Here is a 19,642-nt window from a genome sequence, read left to right on the forward strand (position 1 = left end):
TTAAGGGTTAGAAGTCTGGTAAGTTATCCACTGCTGACTCCTTCTAGTTTTGTCTGCTGTGCTTAGACTCACTTATTCCTCTTAATTAAGCACTCCTCAGACTTGCTGAATGAAAGACCTACTACCCTTAAACATTTTGCAGTATAACCAAACACATGTTGAACAACAAAGTTAAATACTCCAAGACATCAACTCTTCAGTGTATGGCACTTATACCAAGAACCTTCACAAACAAAATATACATTAGATAAACACAGCACTGATTGCCTCAGAGCTACCCTTAAATACACTGCACATTTCAACTTGCTCTGCTTCTGCCCACATTCTTTCCCTATGCACCTGTGTAAAGACATGGCCCCTAGGGGATAATTGTACTTCCCTGTCTGATTTCAACACAAGAATCCTCAATGAGGTATAGACTTCCAAACTGATTATTCACCTCTTTCTTCACATTGTCTGGCTGGTTTCTAACTTATCATAAACTTCTGGAAATTCCCTTGATCTGTAGATTATCTTCATCCTAGACCAGATTTACCTCTGAATCTATAGCTTCCTATTGGTGTTACGAAGTTACATATCTGCTCATGTTTTCTCCAGAAAAGTGAAAAGGTAAGAGCTATCAATTTATCTTTTCTAAAAAACACTTAGTGTTTAACTATAAATAAAAAGAAACAGTATGGGAAAGTTCATAACCTATGTTAAGTGAATAAAAAATAAGACACAGAACCATTTATTTGTGAAGCAGACAATGAACAAAAATTAAACACATAAAAACATGAACAAGGAATACTTCTGAATAGCAGGATACAAACTCTTATACAGGGGTGGCTTCTTAAAGTCCAAATAAAGCTGGGATCAAATACCAGCTCTACCACTCGCAAGCTATACAGTCAAAGATTAGGTGTCTAACTGGACACATAAGAGGACACAAAGAGGATCGTATGTATTTCTTAAAGATGGCAACCAGATTAAATAAGATGATGCATATGAACTTAGCTCCATAGGTACACAGTGAACATACAATAAACACACTGACCAAAAAAAAAAATTTACACAGTCTTTGCCTTTCATCATGCTTGATTTTATTACCATTAATTCTTAATAATAAACACGTACTTTAAAAATAAACAATATGTGATTCTAATAATTAATTACCTTTCTCAAGCTGGTTAGTCTTCTCAGGAACAGGTCAAATATAATTTTTTTCCTATGCCACTTGAAAAAACAAAAACCTGAATTAGTGCCACTGTATGGTGCAAACAGCTTTGAAGAAGGAAACTCTCTGGCTACATGAAGCAGAGCTGCGTGAAATATAATGTCAGTGAGACTTGGCAATAAACCAAGTCAGAACCAGAGAGTTACCAGGTCAGTGATAATGTGTCCAGAGGAGACAAGGGTATGAAACCATCAGAAGAGCAACCGAGTGATTGATCTGAGTGCTGATGAAACTAGGTATTGGAGTCTTCATGTCTGACATCACATGAGAGATTACTTCTCAAATTAACATTCCCAAGGAAACAGCATGAGAAGGGTGGGAATTAGGTGCAGCAGTTAAGATACTGCTTGAAATGCATGCACCCTATGTTGAATGCCTATGTTCAAGCCCCAGTTCCACTTTTGGTTCAATCTTCTTGCTGATACACACTCTAGAAGACAGCAGGTGATAACTCAAGCAGTTGAGTTCCTATTGTACAAGTGGGACACTTAAACTGAGTTCTTAGCTCCTGACTTGTGTCTTGCCCAGCCCCAAATACTGCAGGTATTTGGAGAGTGAACCAGTGGATACAAGCTCTCGTTCTGTCTCTGTCTCATCTTTCAAATAAATGATTAAAAGAAGATGAAATGATCTTAAACAGTAGAAATCAAAGCTGGACAAAAGTCTCCATAAGTGAGAGCAGCACCTGCTTTCAGGAGACCAAGGACATTCATGCGATTCAATCTCTTCACATTTGCCTCAAAGGTAAAACCCCACACACTCTTAGTTTTTGTCTTTCACAATTCTACACGTCTGACAACATGTCAGTCTTTTGCCGAGATAGTACAATTGCTACAAGCGCAAGTTCAGATCTAAGAAAATCCTGCTACATTTCACTGGATGATACTCCACTACTGGCCAAAAAAAGGCCTATAAACCATCAATTCTGCTGTGAATGTTGGAGTTCCTCCAAATAAGATGTCCAACAGCAGAGACTCAGAGGAAACGCCTTTGAGAAGGGAATAAGTCATAGGGGTTCCTCCATCATGAATAATATTAGTGCCCTTATAAAAGAGGCTCCAGAGAGCTCCTTTGTCCCTGTCACCATACTAGTACACAGAACAAGGCACTAACTCTGAAGCCAACACCAAGTTTTCACTAGACAATGATCCAGCACTCTGATTTGGATTCACCAGCCTCTGCAGTGGAAGGAGGAATCTGTCCCCTTTGTTTCCTGTCAGTTTGCCTGATGGGACCTGTTGGGAACGCCCTCGTCGCCACGTAATCCGAGCTGAGCGGAGGGACTAGGGTTGCAACGCAGACAACGCAGAGAGACAAGACAAGGCAACACGCAGTACACCGAATGCCGATCGATGACAGATTGATTTTTATTGCAACTCCAGACTTTCTTTTATACTCTGCTTAGCTCCTCCCAGTAGTGGCCACCCTAAATCCCTTCAGTTCCTCCCAGTGTTTATCCAATCCTCTAGTGGCCACCCTAAATCCCTTGAGTTTTATCCAATCCCTTGGCAGATAACTTGACAATAGGAAGCAGGAACTTGCGGTTAAGCCAGTGGCTATATGTATCAGGCCAAAATTACCAATCCTGTTATGCTCTGAGAAACAAGCTAAGCTGTGGAGTTAATCCTTGGGAGAACGGGGCCTGCATGTCCCCCTTTTTTTGTTTTTTTTTTTTTAATGGACGCCTGTCTTAGGTTGTCCAGCAGTCAGTTGACGCCTTACCCGTCATGGGGAGCCCCACCTGGGGAATCCCTGTCTTAGGTTGGTCATCAGCGCTGCCAGATCTTACCCGTCTCTGGCTGCCCATCACACCATGTTCACCAAACTTGAGCGCTAGGGTTTTCCACAGCCAAAACCATCATGGTTTGTCAAATAATGACCTGCTCCCAGGCTTGTTGCCTGCATAGGCGGCAAAGAAGACTAAACAGTACTGCAATCATGGCTATGACCATCAGCCTCATGGCCAAGATTCCGCTTTGTTCCTAAAACATCCATGCTGCCAGTTAAATGCCATTTAACAGGGGTAACACATATATGATGGTAAATCGGGGAGCAGCTGGAGATCCCATGGGCAGGATATCAGGAAGTTGCACCACTGCTGTCAGGGTCTCCTATCCTGCAAGAACATCATTAGGAGTGGGATCATGCTGAGTTGGAGCCAAGGAGATTTGTCGTGTAAGTCTCTCAGGAACCCATCTAGGTGTTTCTTCATCCTGGGGAAAAACACAAACAGAGCCTCGCCCCCACGTTAGTACTGGATCTGGTCCTCGCCATTTATTTGTGGCCAGATCTTTCCATTTTACTTAGCCTTTATTCTCATTAGCAGGGCGAAGCCAATGGCGCTCTGTAGGAGCTACATAAAAGGCGAATGAAAGATGAGCATTCCCCAGTTATCTTTAAACTGACTTCACAGACACACAGGAGTTGAAGGGTCAGCTGAGCAAGCTGAACTTTCCAGGGCACGTTCGACAATGGCTTGACCCTGAGGATTATAAGGAATGCCTGTTTTGTGAGTTATATTAAAATATAGGCAAAGGCCTGTAAACAATGGGCTTCTTTTAATTTCTCTCAAGCTGTTCCTTTACCAATTCAATTGCAGCCTCTAATTTTTAACCCTGTCACAGACTGGTTGGGGGTCACCTTGAAGATGTCTGCCCAAACCTTTTCCAGGAAAGTATCCCTGTCTATTAAGCATATTTGGCACAGGCTGAGAGGTCAATACAACATTCATGGCACTCAACAAATCTCGTCCCCACAGATTGATAGGAATATGTGGTAAGACATACGGCTGGAAAACTCCTGAATGCCCTTCTTGATCCTTCCACCTTAACAACCTGGCACTTTTCTGTGGCTGAGAAGTTCCTATCCCTTGGAGAACGGTTGGGGTGGCCTCTAATGGCCAGGAACTTGGCCACTGTGCCTGGGATATAACTGTACTGTCAGCCCCGGTATCAAGTAAACCTGTGAATTTTCTCCCTTCTATCTCTAACTGTAAGGTGGGTCGGGTTTGCATGTCGGAGACCCAACATGCCAAGGGGCCAGAATGTCCAAATCCTCCTTGTCTATCTCTCTTAAGAATGGGGTTGTCAGTTGGAACCTTGGGGATCAAGATCAGCTGGGCAAATCTAGCTCCAGGTGGAATGATTATAGTGCCTTTGGCTGATTCTGCCATGACCTCTATTTCTGCAGGGGTATCCTCATCTATCACTCCTGGTAGTACCCTGATTCCATCCATAGTAGCACTACTTCTTCCTAGGATCAGGCCCAAGGTATTCTTAGGTAAGGGGCCCCTGACTCCTGTTTTTATCCGTTGGGGTCCCAGGAGCGGGGTCAATACCTCTCCAGAGGTGGCACAGAGGTCCAGTCCTGCGCTACCTGGTGTTGCTCTGAGGAGGGTTGAAATGTCGGTGCTCCTCGCCGTGGGAGAGGGACTCTGGAAGGAGTCTGCGCTGTTCCGGAAGTTACAGGTGTCTGCTGGGCTCCGTACACCTGAGGTTGGGGGGCCCAGAGCGGGCCCCTGACCCCGTTTCCCGATAGGGGATTGCCTTGGGCATCATATCTGTACCTACAATCACTGCTCCAATGATAGCCTTTATGGCATCTTGGACAAAGATCTGGGGCCTGCAAGGATTGTGGGGGTGATCTTCCTTGTCGCAGAATTTTGGGACACTGTTTTATAAAATGTCCAGGCTGTCCGGGGCTGAGGGTGTTGAACAGCGGCTGCTATCACTTGCCCAAGGGCATGGGTGGAGTCAATATGTCTGCAGATTTTGAGATAATCATGCAGGGACTTATCTCTGTGGAACCTGAGAGCATCCTGACAATATTTATTAGCATTCTCAAAGGCTATATGCTTAATTACTGGCATTGCTGGCTCCACGTTACCAAAGATCTTAGTAGCAACCTGCATAATACGGTCCACAAATTCTTGAAAAGGTTCTGTAGGGCCTTGCAAGACCTTGGAAAGCTGGTCTCCTGTATTAGCATTAGGTAAGGCCTTCCAGGCTCCAAGGGCTGCATTTGCTATCTGTGCATAAACTCCTAGGTCATAATTAACTTGTTGTTGGATGCCCTCAAAAGGTCCAGTGCCAGTAAGCATTTCAAGGCTTCGATCTGCATGTCCCCCAGCCGCGTTCTGCTCAGCAAAAAATCTGCACCTATCTTGAAAGTCCCCTCTCCATAGGAGAAAGTCGCCACCATCGAGAGCAGAGCGGCACAATTGCATCCAATCACTAGGAGTAAGATTCAAACTCAAAAAGGATTCTATGAGTGCAAGAGTAAAGGGTGCCTGGGCACCATAATCTTTAACAGCCTGCTTTACATTTTTGAGGTCTTTAAATTGAAGGGGCTGATGCTCCCGGCGAGGGGGACCTCCTCGAACTGGGACCTCTATTACAGGGAAGCATCGAACCCCACCCACCGGCTGATCAGTGAGGCCGTCACTCCATGGCCGCGTGGGGTAATTATTGGGTGAATGGCCCGCGGCATCCTCCTCAGGAGGAGTGGTAGGGGTCACAAAATTAGGGGCATATGGTGGTGGTCTTGAACTGGACAATTTGCCAGAGGAACGTGCACCTATTCCTGCTTTCTTTAACTTTCTTTTAATGTCCCTAATTTCCCGCTTTAAGAAAATCTTCTCTTTATCCTTAATTTTCCGCTTTAAGAAAACCTCCTCATCTCGTTTTTCCTCACTCTCTTCCGAGGAAGAGGCCTCGTTCTCATCTGAAGAAGAGGCTTCACTCTCCTCTAAAGAAGAGACCTCACTCTCCTCTAAAGAAGAGGTCTCACTCGGGGTGGTTTCACTCGAGGCCACCTCGTTCCAGGCTTCCAAGGACCGTAGAACTTCCCACCTCTGGATTCCTTCAAAAGTAGTCTGTACTTCTCTTAACTGTCTCTCAACTTTCACTTTATCAGTAAATAATGAATCACGGACTAAGCGCCACAAAGAAAAGTTAACAATGGGGAAATTATCTGGGTCTTTTTGTAAACAGGATTGTAAATTGGCCTTAACCTGTTCCCAATCGGGAATATTGAAGTTGCCTGAAACAATAAACCAAGGACTGCTAGATTGAATGGCTTTAACAAAATTTCTAATCATTTTAAATTTAACTGGCATCCCCAGTTGACGTAGAAGTTCTTCAAGCTCGGTGGCCAATTTATTCCGCGAGAAGGCAGAACCCATTTTATCGTCCTTTTCACCGGATAAATTAAACACCAAGACCTAACTATACTTCAAAATAAATCTAAAACCTGACTATACTTCTAAATAAATCGAAAACTTACAAAATAAATCTAAAACCTAGTTATATTTCAAAATAAGTCTAAAACCTAACTCTATTTCAAAATAAATCCAAAACCTGACTATATTTCAAAATGAACCTCCCTCTCCTACCAGTTTAGGAGAGACTTACAATACGTCCCACTTACCTGAATCAGCTGGCCAGACTCTTGGGACGACCCTTCGTCGTATCCTCTCTTTCTCAATCTCGGTGAGACCTCCAGATGTTGGCAACGCCAGCGTCGCCACGTACCCCGAGCCGAGCGGAGGGACTAGGGTTACAACAAAGACCACGCACAGAGACAACACAAGGCAACACGCAGTACACCGAATGCCGATCGATGACAGATTGATTTTTATTGCAACTCCAGACTTTCTTTTATACTCTGCTTAGCTCCTCCCAGTAGTGGCCACCCTAAATCCCTTCAGTTCCTCCCAGTGTTTATCCAATCCTCTAGTGGCCACCCTAAATCCCTTGAGTTTTATCCAATCCCTTGGCAGATAACTTGACAATAGGAAGCAGGAACTTGCGGTTAAGCCAGTGGCTATATGTATCAGGCCAAAATTACCAATCCTGTTATGCTCTGAGAAACAAGCTAAGCTGTGGAGTTAATCCTTGGGAGAACGGGGCCTGCAGGGACCCTCGTCTTCTCCTACCTTGAGTGGAACTACATCACTGTCTCTGCTGTGTCCCCAGCTTGCAGAAGACCAACTATACTTCTCAGCCTGCATAACCACACAAGTCAATTTCTCATGATACACCCCTTCATCCATACATATTGGTTCCCAGTAGCTCTATTTATCTGGAGAGCCCTAGAATACTGAGTCTAAGTGTGATCAGTGGCATAAAACCCTGAAATACCAGCATTCACTTGGATGCTGGGTCAAGAGGATGATCCAATGCTAACCAAGCTTCTCCTTTATTCTTACTAAGTACATTTCCCATGTCATGACAAGTAGAAGATAAAAAATATTTGTACTATTTCTTGGCATAGCCTATGAAAATATTCCACATATAGGAGAGAACATTTGGCATAGCGAGTAAGAAGTCACCAGGGACACCCACACCCCATATCCCAGTGCCTGGCCTGGAGACTCAGCTCCTATACCAAGCGCAGCTTATTGGTACTACACACCCTCAGAGGCAGAAGGCCTAGTGGCTCCAGTACTCATGTAGCTGGTATTGATGTAAGACACCTGGATTGGTTCCAGGCTCCTTCTTTTGGTCTGCCCTAACCCTGGCTACTACAAGCCACTGAAAGTCAACTAGCAGCTGGAAGTCAACCAGCAGACAGGAACATGCTCGCTCTTGCACTAGCTTGCTTGCCCATGTTTCTCGCTCGCTCTCTCTTTCACTCAGTTTTTTAAGAATTCTTCCATACTCTATCCTCCATTTTCCTTCTTTTCCATAAGGGCCACATGCTTGAATCAAGATGTAGTATCCCAGCAACATGGGATCCCTTAGTGACTATACCAGACAGAGCCTCCTCACACTACCTATTTCCTCATATGACTTTTCCACAAATACTGAACTGCAAACACAGCAATAAAAGTTCTAATTGTGTTGAGCCACTGAGGCTTAATTACCAACAGTTAATCCATCCTAATGCAGAGAGTTCAGAGTTTTGTGTCACAAAGCAAACCCTGTGCAACACAGTAATCAGCTGTAAAATAATGATCCGTGGTCACTGCTGTAGCACATGCCAGTATCCCATATCAGAGTGCCAGCTGAAGTCCTGGCTGCTTTCCTTTCCCACCCAGCTCCCTGCTGATGAGAAAGCAGCAGAAGATGCCCTAAATGCTTGGACCTCTTCCACCCACATGGGAGACCTGGCTGGCATTTCAGGCTCCTGGCTTAGCCCTGGACCAGCCCTGACCACAAAAATCATTTGGGGAAATAACCAGTAAATGGAAGCTCACTCTCAGTCTCCTTCTGTATCCATCACTCTGCCTTTGACATGAATAAATCTTCATTTAAAAATAAACTAGAAAGATAATCCGCAGACAACTCACACAGGTCTAGCTCTTATTGTACTAAGTACTTTGAATGTTGATGAATCCTGTTACTTGCAGTGAATAGTTATGAGACAGGCACTGATACATGTACACTTCAAATGAGATTGTTAACAAACAGTGACAACCCAACCAAAAAATTCACTCACTCCAAATATGCAGATAAAGTATAAGAGTGCTAAAGATGACTCAATTTCAACATCAAATCAAAGATGCACTATTCTTCTTTAAAAGCCAGTTGCAAATAATATTTCTTATTGATATCAATTTATTGATACCTTTTTGTGCCAGAGGCACTTTATTTACATCAAAGCACAGCAGTCATTCATGTGTTTGTTTCGCCAGCGATTTACTTCCTTAAAGGACACAGAATTTAGTATGGAGCCTCATACTAAGTAGGTACTCTACAGTAAATACTATTTGCAAATACAATATACTATTTGCAGTAACAAAAATACGTTTATGGGGTGTAGTTGTTACATGTAAGACTGGGGGGAGGAAGGTACCAGAACCTAAGACTTTTTCCAAGTGAAAAGAATCCAGAATCATTCTCATTACTGGCTTGAGTAGACATCTTAGACTGAGAACCCATAGATCTCACAAAGCTAATTTAAAATCAATTCATTTCAATATTTAATCCTCAAGTTCTTAATACTGCTTCTCATTTCCCCTTTTGCCTACACAGTCCCTTTCCAAGTCCTGTCCTGTCCAGCTTAGTGGAGAGCACTGTGTGCTGCAGTGGGAGCAGTGGCTGTCATCACTCTGACAGATGCCATACAGCACCTCAGCTGCCTGCAGGCTAAGCACCACTTGGCTCAATCAGACTCACATGGCAAAACAGGTGACATCGCAATCAAAACGTAGCAAGCAATGCGGCTTTCACTCTCAAATCCTGTTAGAAGTGTAAGCATTTAACTCGCATTTAACTCATCGCATACATTGGGGTTTCAATTCTTGCAGGAGAAACAGCTGTGATCATTTTTTGCTTCTGTAACGTAGCCCGATGGGTGCAAAGCCATCACTGTTGTGGCAGAATCAACATCTAACACAAAGTATCACATGTAAAGACTGAGTGAGTGAAAGAGTTAGGGAGGGAGGGCGTAAGACAGGTAAGGAGCTCCTTAAACAACAGAGAACGTGCACCTAAATAAAGAACTTGTTGACCTCAGAAACACAGTCAAAGGTGTTGTTCTCAAAGATCTACTTCAGACCTGCAAATTTAAGAAAAAGAAAGCAAAAGAAAAGGTTATATACTCCTACAGTTTAATCAATACAGTCACAATCTTTCTGATTTTAGAAAAGTAAGCATATTAACAGAACTCCTCCATTCTTAAATTCTGCCAAAGAACTTGGAAGGCACACATTCAATAAGCCCTTCCTTCATGGAGACAGAAAAAAGGTAGGGAAATGACAAGAGAAAAACTGGTAAAGTGTGAACTACGCTCATCCAAATTAATGTTTGTGAAATACAATCTATCATCAGCAGTGTTTGAAATGCTTTCCAGAAACCCTGTTTAAACAACACCCCGGAAGAACACTGTCTAGCATGTAAAGATGAATACCAAAGCATCACCATAGCCCAATTTCTCCTCACTTTCTCTTTAAAAACAATTAACATAATCTGTAATTAAAACATCAATACAGTAGTCACATGGTTGTCAGCCTAAGGAAAACAGCTCAATGGCTAAATTCTCATCTTGCAAGTGTCAGGACTGCATAGGGGTGCTGGTTCGCATCCCGGCTGCTCCACTACCCATCCAGCTCCCTGCTTACGGCCTGGAAAAGCAGCAGAAGATGTCTCAAAGTCTTGGGAAGGGCACCTACATAGAAGACCCCAAAGAAGCTCCTGGCTCCTGGCTTTAGACAGGCTCAGCTCTGGCCACTGCAGACTCTTGGGAAGTGAACCAGCGAATGGCAGACTTTCTCTCTGTCTCTCCTCTCCATAAATCTGATCTGCCTTCCAATAAAAATAAGTGATTCTTAAAAAAAAAAAAAAAAGACAGTAGAGAGAAGCCCATACAGGTCCAGTATAACAAAGCCGAAGCAAGCCAGGAAGGCAAGCCCTGGGTTGGATTTTGCTGAGCTGGCCACCCAAAAGGGAGCGAGCAGAGGGACATGCTTCCCTTGTAGGATGTCTTCTGCAATATTTTAACAGTGACAGTGACAAGAGAATTCTCCTACGGTGTTATATTCAGAGACTGAGTCAGTGTGCTCCAAGGAGTACTGAACTCCAGCCCAAACTGGGCAGCAAGAAAAAGGAAAACTTGCCTTGTGGCAAGTCTGGAGCTTACATGGGTCAAGGCTGGCTTCTGTCACACACTCCTGGTGTGGGTGTTGGCAGTTGTAACACCAAAAACAAGGTGAGGTTACTAATTGCTCCTGAGTAAGAGGACTTCCAGGCACACCAGATTTATTACTTGTCAGAAGGAGCTGCTTGTAGGGATAGAATCAGTAGCACCAAGAAGTGATACCCCAGAAGGGTCACTTGAGCTATTTTAAGATTGGTTTTCAGTTCCATTAGACCAACCATGATCCACAAATACTGATCAGCACGGCCTGGCTGAACAGAGGTCAGGGAACATAGGCATTTAACAATGTCTGACTTCTAGAAGACAGTAGGCGATGACTCTGTAGGAAGGCAAGCTGCTAACTCCTCAGGGGCTGTCCTGGTGCCAGACAGGATTTATAATCAAGCTATTTTCTTTTAAGTTCTTGTTAAATCAGCTTTGCAAGATAATTACCTGAAGTAAGCAGCCTCTGGCCAAGATTTCTCTGTATAGCACTACCCACCCCATAAGGAAAATATGACCTGTTCCAAATGGTATGAATCAGAGCTTCCTTATCTTCAACCATCTCCATTTCTCTCTTCCAATTGTTTTAATTTAATTTTTCAAAAATTTGTTTGTTGAGCCCAGTGCAATATCCTTGTGGCTTAAGCCATTGCCTTGTATGTGCCAGAATCCCATATGGGCGCCAGTTCTTGTCCGAGCTGCTCCACTTCTCATCCAGCTCTCTGCCTGCAGTCTAGGAAAGCAGTCTTGAACAACCCAAATCCATGGGATCCTCCACCCACGTGGGAGACCTAGAAGAAGCTCCTGGCTTCAGGTCAGCTTAGCTCTGGCAGTTGAGGCCACTTTGGGAATATACCAGTATACAGAGATCTTTCCCCCTTTGTATCTGCCTTTCCAATAAAAATAAATAAATCTGTAAAAAAAAAAAAAAAAAAAAAAAAAAGATTTGTTCGTTTATTTGATAGTTAAGATAGAGAGGACGCTCTTCCATCTGATGGTTCACTCGCCAGATGGCTGTACTGTCAGAGCCTGGGCCAGGAACTTCTTCAGGTCTCCCAGATGAGTAGCAAGGATCTAAACATCTGAGACCATCTTCAGCTGCTTCTCCTTCAGCAGGAGGATAATCAAGATGGCAGAATAGGGTAAGGACACATTTAAACAGATGGAGAAATATTAGCTTGGTGAAGTAGAGAGGGCACATTCCAGAAAACAGGAGAGGACAGATTAACGGCAGAGGGGCACCTGCATACTGATGGACACAGGAAAGCAGCTGAGACAGCAGTGTGGTGTTGCAGTGACCAAATATCGCAGCAGCATTCAGCAAGCAGCAATTTGAATCCAACAGCAGCCAGAATTCTACCAGCAAACCAGTGGGAAGGAAAGTTCACTGGGAACTCAGCAGGTGAACCCAAAGAACTGCCTGACCTGCTGGTCTGCTTGATTTTACCAGGAGGAGAGAAAGAGTAGCAGATCCCAAACAGGCAGAGGGAAACAGTGTGGATTTCACAGCTGAGACCCCCAGCAGAGCCAAATTGGGTGCCATCTTGTATAGAAGGCAAAGGCAAAGTGGGACTGGACTGCACATCCACTAAGTTGGGAACAAATTTATTTCGGTTCAGTGAACTGCAACGATCCTACAGGTTCTACCCAAAATAGGTCCAGGTAGCCCCTAGACCTAATGGCCAGCAGATCAAGAACTCCACAAATGGCACATAAGGTGCCATTATGTTCTGTGTGGCAAAGGAATTGAGACTGCAGGGATGAGAGTGAGATGCACATTCAATGAGCTGGTAGCAAACTCACTGAGTTCAGTGCACTGCACTGATCCCACAGGGAAAATAAATCCTACTTTGGCATTGTATGGGTTAAAATAGGTCCCTCAGACCTAACAGCCAGCAGGTTCCTACAAGATCAGCACTGCCAACAACCTAGCTATTTAGGACAAATTGTGTCACCCTAATCCTGGGAAACACTCAAACAGGAAGTGAGAGAAAGGTTGTACAGACAATGGTGCAGCCTCAGCACGCAATCGCAGGAGGTGGAACATGGTGAATCAGGAACCAGGGCCCAGAATGGTGGAAGTCTAACATAAGAGTCCAGATCTGAAACTCGCTGGAGGAAGTAGCACAAGTGATTGCAAAGAACCAGGTACCAACCTCAATAAGTAAAATCGAATTACAGACCTGTGGGTGACATAGCTTAGAAACCTGCCCCAAGGAGAAGACTCTGATAACCAGAAGTACAATGATCAAGAGCAAAAGAGACAAAGGTACAATGAATATTACTGAAGACTCCCCTGCAAAGCAACAAAACCCTTTGCCAATCTCAGAGTTCACTGAGGAAGACATTGAGAAAATCTGGGGTATAAAGAATTCATAACACTTGTCATAAAGCTTCTTATCAACAACAAGAAGCACATGCAGGAATTTAAGCACTGTATCACACAGCAACACTGAAACAGCAGCACTGAAACAAAATCAAGCCAAATCATTAGAAATGGAGGACACAGTAGAGCAAATTAAATTCAGTGGAAAGTCTCAATAATAGAATGAATGAGGCAAAGAAAAAAAATCTCAGAATTGGAAGACATTTCTTGTCACCAGGAGGAGGCAAACAAAAAGCTGGAAGCAGAGCTGGGTTAAGCTAAAAAGAGTGTTCAAGAATTAAAAGACACTATTAACAGGCCAAACACAAGAGTTATGGGAGTCCCAGAAGGTGCAGAAAGAGAAGCTGGGTTTAAAAATATATTTAATGAAATAGTAGAGGAAATTTTCCTAACCTAGAGAAAGAATTGGGAAATAACATCCAGGAGGGTCCCAGAACTCCCAACAGGCTTGACCAAAAGGGATCTTCACCAAGACACATGATAATCAAGCTCTCTTCAACTGAACATAAGGAAAAGATCCTTAAATGTGCATGTGATAAAAAAAAAATCAACTGACTGATAAGGGAATGACGAACTCACAGGAGACCTCTCACAGGAAACTCTACAGGCCAGAAGAGAATGGAGTAACATATTCCAGATCCTAAAAGAAAAAAATTGATGGCCCAGGATAATGTACCCAGCAAAGCTTTCCTTCGTCTTTAAAAATGAAATAAAATTCTTCCACAGTAAAAAAAAGTTAAAACAATACGACTCTTCCAAACCTGCCCTACATGATACTTAAAAGATGTTCTCTTGACAAAGGAATAGCACCCCCCAAGACCAAAGGCAAATGTGAAGAACATCCCAGTAAAAGAACAACAGAAGACTAAATCAATGAACATTCCATTGCTAAGAGACAAGACCAAATTACCACCTATTTATATTAACACTGAAGGTAAACTGTTTAAACACATCAAACACCATAGATTATTAGACTGGATTAAGAAAACAAAACCCATCTATTTGTTGCCTACAGGAGATACATCTCACCAACAAAGATCAGCAGAAACATCTCATAGATTTAGATATTTTTGGTTTTTGTTTCATTTCTTCACACTGTTTTTTTCTCATTAAATTCTTCACTGACTCATAGATCATACAGTAGCATCATTCTCTTCAAAAAGGTTCTTGGTTTTCATTTTCATTTCTTCAATGACACATTAGTCATCAGTAGCATGTTATTTAATTTCATGGCTTTGTAAATTTTTTTTCTTGCTGTTGTTGATTTTGTTTTGTGGCTTTTCATTTAAGGGAATGTATACTAACCGTGTAATGGAGATTATCATATCTAATCGCATGTTGTTTAACTCCATGGTGTTGTAAATTTCTGGGTAGATTTTGTTTGGTGGCTTCTCACTTGTGGGGATTTATAATCAGCGTGTAGTGCAGACTGTCATGTTCAGATGTGAGGATACGGTGCACTGTGCATCTCTACTTCAGGATCAAGGATGGACTCCCAATGAAACTGTTGTATGTGTTTTGACAGTGCCATGCTGGACTCTGCCATTGCCCATGCCTGCAATGATGGTCTTGTGACTGTTTATGAGGATATATACTATACTGCTGTAACAATATGTTGTAACGATACATGGGTGGGACTCAGTGGGGGAAGGGATTTGGGGAGCTGGGAGGGGAAATCCCAGGGCCTATGGAACTGTGTCATAAACTGATAATAAAAAGCAAAAATCTGTAACAAAAAAAAAAGAGGTGAAACAATTGGGACAAAAACAGGTGCCCAATAGGATGGTGGCACTGCAGGCAGCGGCTTTTCTTACTACACAACAACCCTGGCCCCCTAGTATAACAATTATTTGTAATAGTGGAATAACCTCTGTTTTCTTTACAATTTTTTGCATTTTTTTAAACTGACTGTGAAAATTCAAATAAGATTTACTTTTAAAAGAAGCAGACTGCTCTAAATCACCAACATGAATTCAAAGCTATTATCTCTACCAGTTACGCAGGATAAATGTAATACAACTATTTCACCAAATTACACAAAAGATAACCCAAAAGGAATCAAAATTTTAAAAACACTATACTTCTGCAGCATGATTGTTTGCTACCACTAAAAACCATCTCTAATGGTGCTCATGGTATATGCCTTACACTTTGGGGAAAATGGGACTAAATGGATAATGATACAGGTCTGTGATGTAAGTCAAATTACACTATAAAACTCAAATTACTAACCCCTGGGGCAGGGTTCATGCCTTAAGAAACTATGCCCCAGATTCTTGGATAGCAAGGTCCTACTATGGGGTAACATCTTGTCTCACACAGCCAGAAGTCATGCTCCTTGAAGGAGAGTACACAGGGCAGAAAGACAGCTCAGCCCTGGAGGCACATGCATTTCACCACAGGAAACTGTTTCAGAACTTACTTCTAAGCCCCTGTGCTTCTCACAGACAGCATTTAAACAGCATATTCAGGCATTAATTTCACAACTGCAATCATCCTTTAATCTGTATTATTTAAAAAAAAACCTAGCCCCCACCCCATAAATTCAAGTCATTTGCCGGTTTAGAAATAATAATAGGGCCTGACGTGATGGCTCAATGACTAAAATCCTCACCTCACAAATGTCAGGACCACATATGGGTGCTGGTTGACATCCTAGCTGCTCCACTTCCATCCAGCTCCCTGCTTGTGGCCTGGGAAAGCAGTCAAAGATAGATCAAAGCCTTGGGAGCCTGCAGGCATGTGGAAGACCTGGAAGAAGCTCCTGGCTCTGGATTTTGGATTGGCTCAGCTCTGGCTATTGCCACTGAGGAATGAACCAATGGATGGAAGATTTTTTCTGTCTCTCCCTCTCTATATAAAAATGGATCTACCTTTCTAATCAAAATAAATCTTCAAAAAATAATAACAATACCTCATGTGTTTGTATATGCAAACCACATCATACTCCCTCCAACTTCCCCTAGCTTGGAAGCACACAGGGCCTGTCCAACCCCTTCATGACACCCAGCCCAGGATCATCAGGAGCAGCCTTTCCAAGCAAGGTTCCAGGGTGCTGGTGTGTGGCTGTCGTGGGGCTGACACCCCAGGCGCTGCACTCACCCCAGCCCTGGGAAACCCTCCCCACCTACATAATCCCCAGTTGCTGCCGTTTCCCCCTACACTTGCTCTTCTCCATCCTATCACAGCACACACTCTCCCCAACTCTGTGCCTGAAGTAGCCCCACACAAGTTCACAGAATTCAGTGTTTGGAGGACCTGGCACTTCTTGTCAGATCTGGAAAAGAGCCTGTGAAAACTCTCCTCATTTGGACTTTTTTGGAGAGAAATAGAAAACTTGGCTTCCCCTACCCCCTCCCTTGAGCTAGGAAACATCAATAAAGGCCTAATTTTGTTCTTGGAAGCAAAGTAAACTTGAGCTTTGGTTGGCTACAGCATGTCACCCATTAACCTGGAACACCCTGCAGATTTCCCACCCTCCATGTGGCACAGCCAGCTTGGGCTTGTGGCCATAGCCACATACAGCTGCAGAAGGAAAGCCGGTAGCAGGCGTGTGGGTGGGAAACTCAGATCCTGCTGCCCAGAGAGCCTGGAACCTTGTGGCAAGAGTTTCCAGGCCCGCTATCCAACTCCTCCATCACATTCTCCACGTGAACAAAATTCTCACCACTTGTAGCAGGCACACTTGAGTATGACAAGCAATAACTTAATGGATCTGCCTTCCTCCTCCATGGTCTAAGTAGTACCTTTTGCAGTGATGAGGAAGTGAAGAACCCAATGAAGGCATTATCGTGACCCTGGCCAGGGAACCAGAGGAAGTGTTTTTGAGATGGGAACAGGCAGTCTCAGGACTATAGAAAAGCTGAAGCTGAAGCAACCTTCCAGACAGCAACTCCAACCTCACAAATACTCGCACCCAAACCTAGGTGAGTATGTGCATGCTGGCAGGGGTCATCTCATTCTGCCCCTTGGGCTGCACATAGATTTAACTTCTCAGTACCTCAAGAAAGCCACATCAAAGTGATTTCATCCACAGCTCTTGCCCCCCAAAAAGAGGAAGCACAGTGAGATTTGTCTGACCTGGAAATGGCCTATTGGTTACTGTAAACAATGACATTATTCTGCTGTTACCTGTGGTTTTTCGTTTTTCCTTTTATAGCCTCAAGCCCGGAACCTGGCCACCTCCATGCTGTCTTCACATCTCCTGTGCTTCCCTCACATTACACACAACTCCATACTACTGAACCACAGTCAGGCTCTGCCAAGGAGAGACCCCCACCACCAACCCGCTCAACACTTCTAACAGTGCTTGATAACATTCCAATCCTTGTAGATGGAAAGGGGCAAAAATGAAGAAAAGAGCAGGATAGGAATCCAAGACTATCCTGCAGCTACATGGCAGATGGGAGGAAGCTCCTGGCTTCTGGATTTGGCCTGGCCCAACATCAGCCATTGTGGTTACTGAGGGAAGGAATCAGATGGCAGATCTGTCTCTACATCTCCAGCCCTCTCTCTGTAACTGCCTTTCAAGTGAATAATATTAAAGAAAAAAAAAAAGATAGTGTACCCCCTACCCAAGGTGCAATGGTTCAACTGGCTAATCCTCTACCTGCAAGTGTTCACATCCCATAAGGGTGCTGGCTTGTATCCCAGCTGTTCCATTTCCCATCCAGTTCCCTACTTGTGGCTTGGGAAAACAGTGGAGGATGGCTCAAGTCCTTGGGACTCAGCACCCACGTGGAAGATCCAGAAGCTCTTGGCTCCAGACTGGCTCAGCTCTGGCCACTGTGGCTACTTCGGGAGTGAACCAGCAGATACATGATCTTTCTATCTCTCCTATCTGTAAATCTGTCTTTTCCAATAAGAACACAGAGAGAGGGATATTGAAGCAAGGAAAGAAGCAAGGGAGGAAGGAAGGAAAGGAGGGAGGGAGGAAGGAAGGGGGGAAAGAGGGAAGGAAGGGAGGGAGGAAAGGAAGGAGGGAGGGAAGAAGCGAGGGAGGGAGTCACATTTATGAAAAACAAAAGAAGAAATGTTAAGAACATACGGCTTAACCAAAACAGAATTTCTGGTTTAAGGGATATGACAGATGCTAGTATTGTACAATGCATCAAAAGTTGAGTGAGCACCTAAGCTGTTGACACGTCTTGTTAAGAGTTATAAGCCAGTTTAGACTACCCGAAAAACAGCCAGGTTCAGCAAAATCATGCTTCAACGCTATAAACTGCTAAATACTAAAATTAAAATAGACACGAGACAGTTGAATAGTAACCTATAGCCATTTTAAGGTATATAGCAGCCAGTTCTGAATATGAACTAAAATTGAAATGTTAATGAAGAAGTCACAGGATGTGGTTAAGAACTTGCATTTTTTTAACATTGGTTACTCAATTCTATGTCAATTAATTTCATAATGTTATAAATTGTTGCTGATGTTATGATGGGGCTTTTAATTAACCAGGATGATACTCTGCCGGCTCTACCTTCAGACCAGAGATGGTCTCCCCAAGAAACCGTTGAACTTATCTGGACAATAAGATGCGGACTTCATGCTTGGTATATGCTTGTGATGAAAGAATCTCAACTGAATTTGAACTGTGGTAATGCAACAAGGTGGAGGAATCCACCATGGGGGAAGGGCACGGGGAGGGGTTGGGGGAATCCCAGAGCCTATGAAACAGTGTCACATAATGCAACGTAATTAATAAATAAAAAAAGAAATAAGCTAATCCCCGCCCTAAAAAAAAAGCTGAGTGAGGCATCATGGCTCTTCACCATCTTTTTATCCAGTGCTGATTCTCATGTGCTTTTTTCCAAAAAACAAAAGCAACACAGGAAACAAAACAGCTCTGTATGTATGAAAGCATAATTCTTTTAAAATAATTCAGATGCTACTTAGACTATCCTGAGGAAATAATACCTGTAACCAGAACCACTGGAAGCTGTCACTTTATCTTACTTCACCAAATATGCCATAACCAAGTAGGGTGCCAGCCCACTGTGGGAATGTTCCAAAGAGCATGAATTACAAGATTACTCCAAGGCACCCAGTTACAAGGGAGAGGTGTCTGTTCATAAACGCCCAAATGCTCCACAACAAGACAGCAATGTGATAGTGGTGTCTGGATAACAGAACAAATCCACCAACACACCATATAAACTCCAGTAGGCAGAACAATCACCAGCCTAATTAGAAATCAATCACAATGGCAGAAGATGCCTGAACAGTCAGTAGGTCTGTTCACAGCAGGTGCAGCACATCACACAGCAGAGCCACCGCCAAGTGAAGTGACCCCTTTACCAGGGCAGACACCCTCTACCTCAGCAACACCCACACCTGGAATAAACAGGCACACTGCTGTCCCATTTAGGGATACGATGCACTTTGTTACCACTTTCCAGCCAAACCTGAAGCTCCAGGAGTCAGGCAGAACACGTGTTGAAACTGCTCTCTCCTA

General features: G+C 43.5%; 1 protein-coding gene across 1 annotated transcript in view; it reads right to left on the minus strand.

The window, feature by feature from the left end:
• The window catches only part of LRRC1 (leucine rich repeat containing 1), a 148,411-nt gene that overhangs the window by 77,090 nt on the left and 51,679 nt on the right, over window positions 1-19,642 (minus strand). The gene's annotated exons all lie outside the window — the stretch shown is intronic.

The sequence above is a fragment of the Ochotona princeps genome, chromosome 1 (assembly GCF_030435755.1).
Source record: "Ochotona princeps isolate mOchPri1 chromosome 1, mOchPri1.hap1, whole genome shotgun sequence".
Classification (NCBI taxonomy): Eukaryota; Metazoa; Chordata; class Mammalia; order Lagomorpha; family Ochotonidae; genus Ochotona; species Ochotona princeps.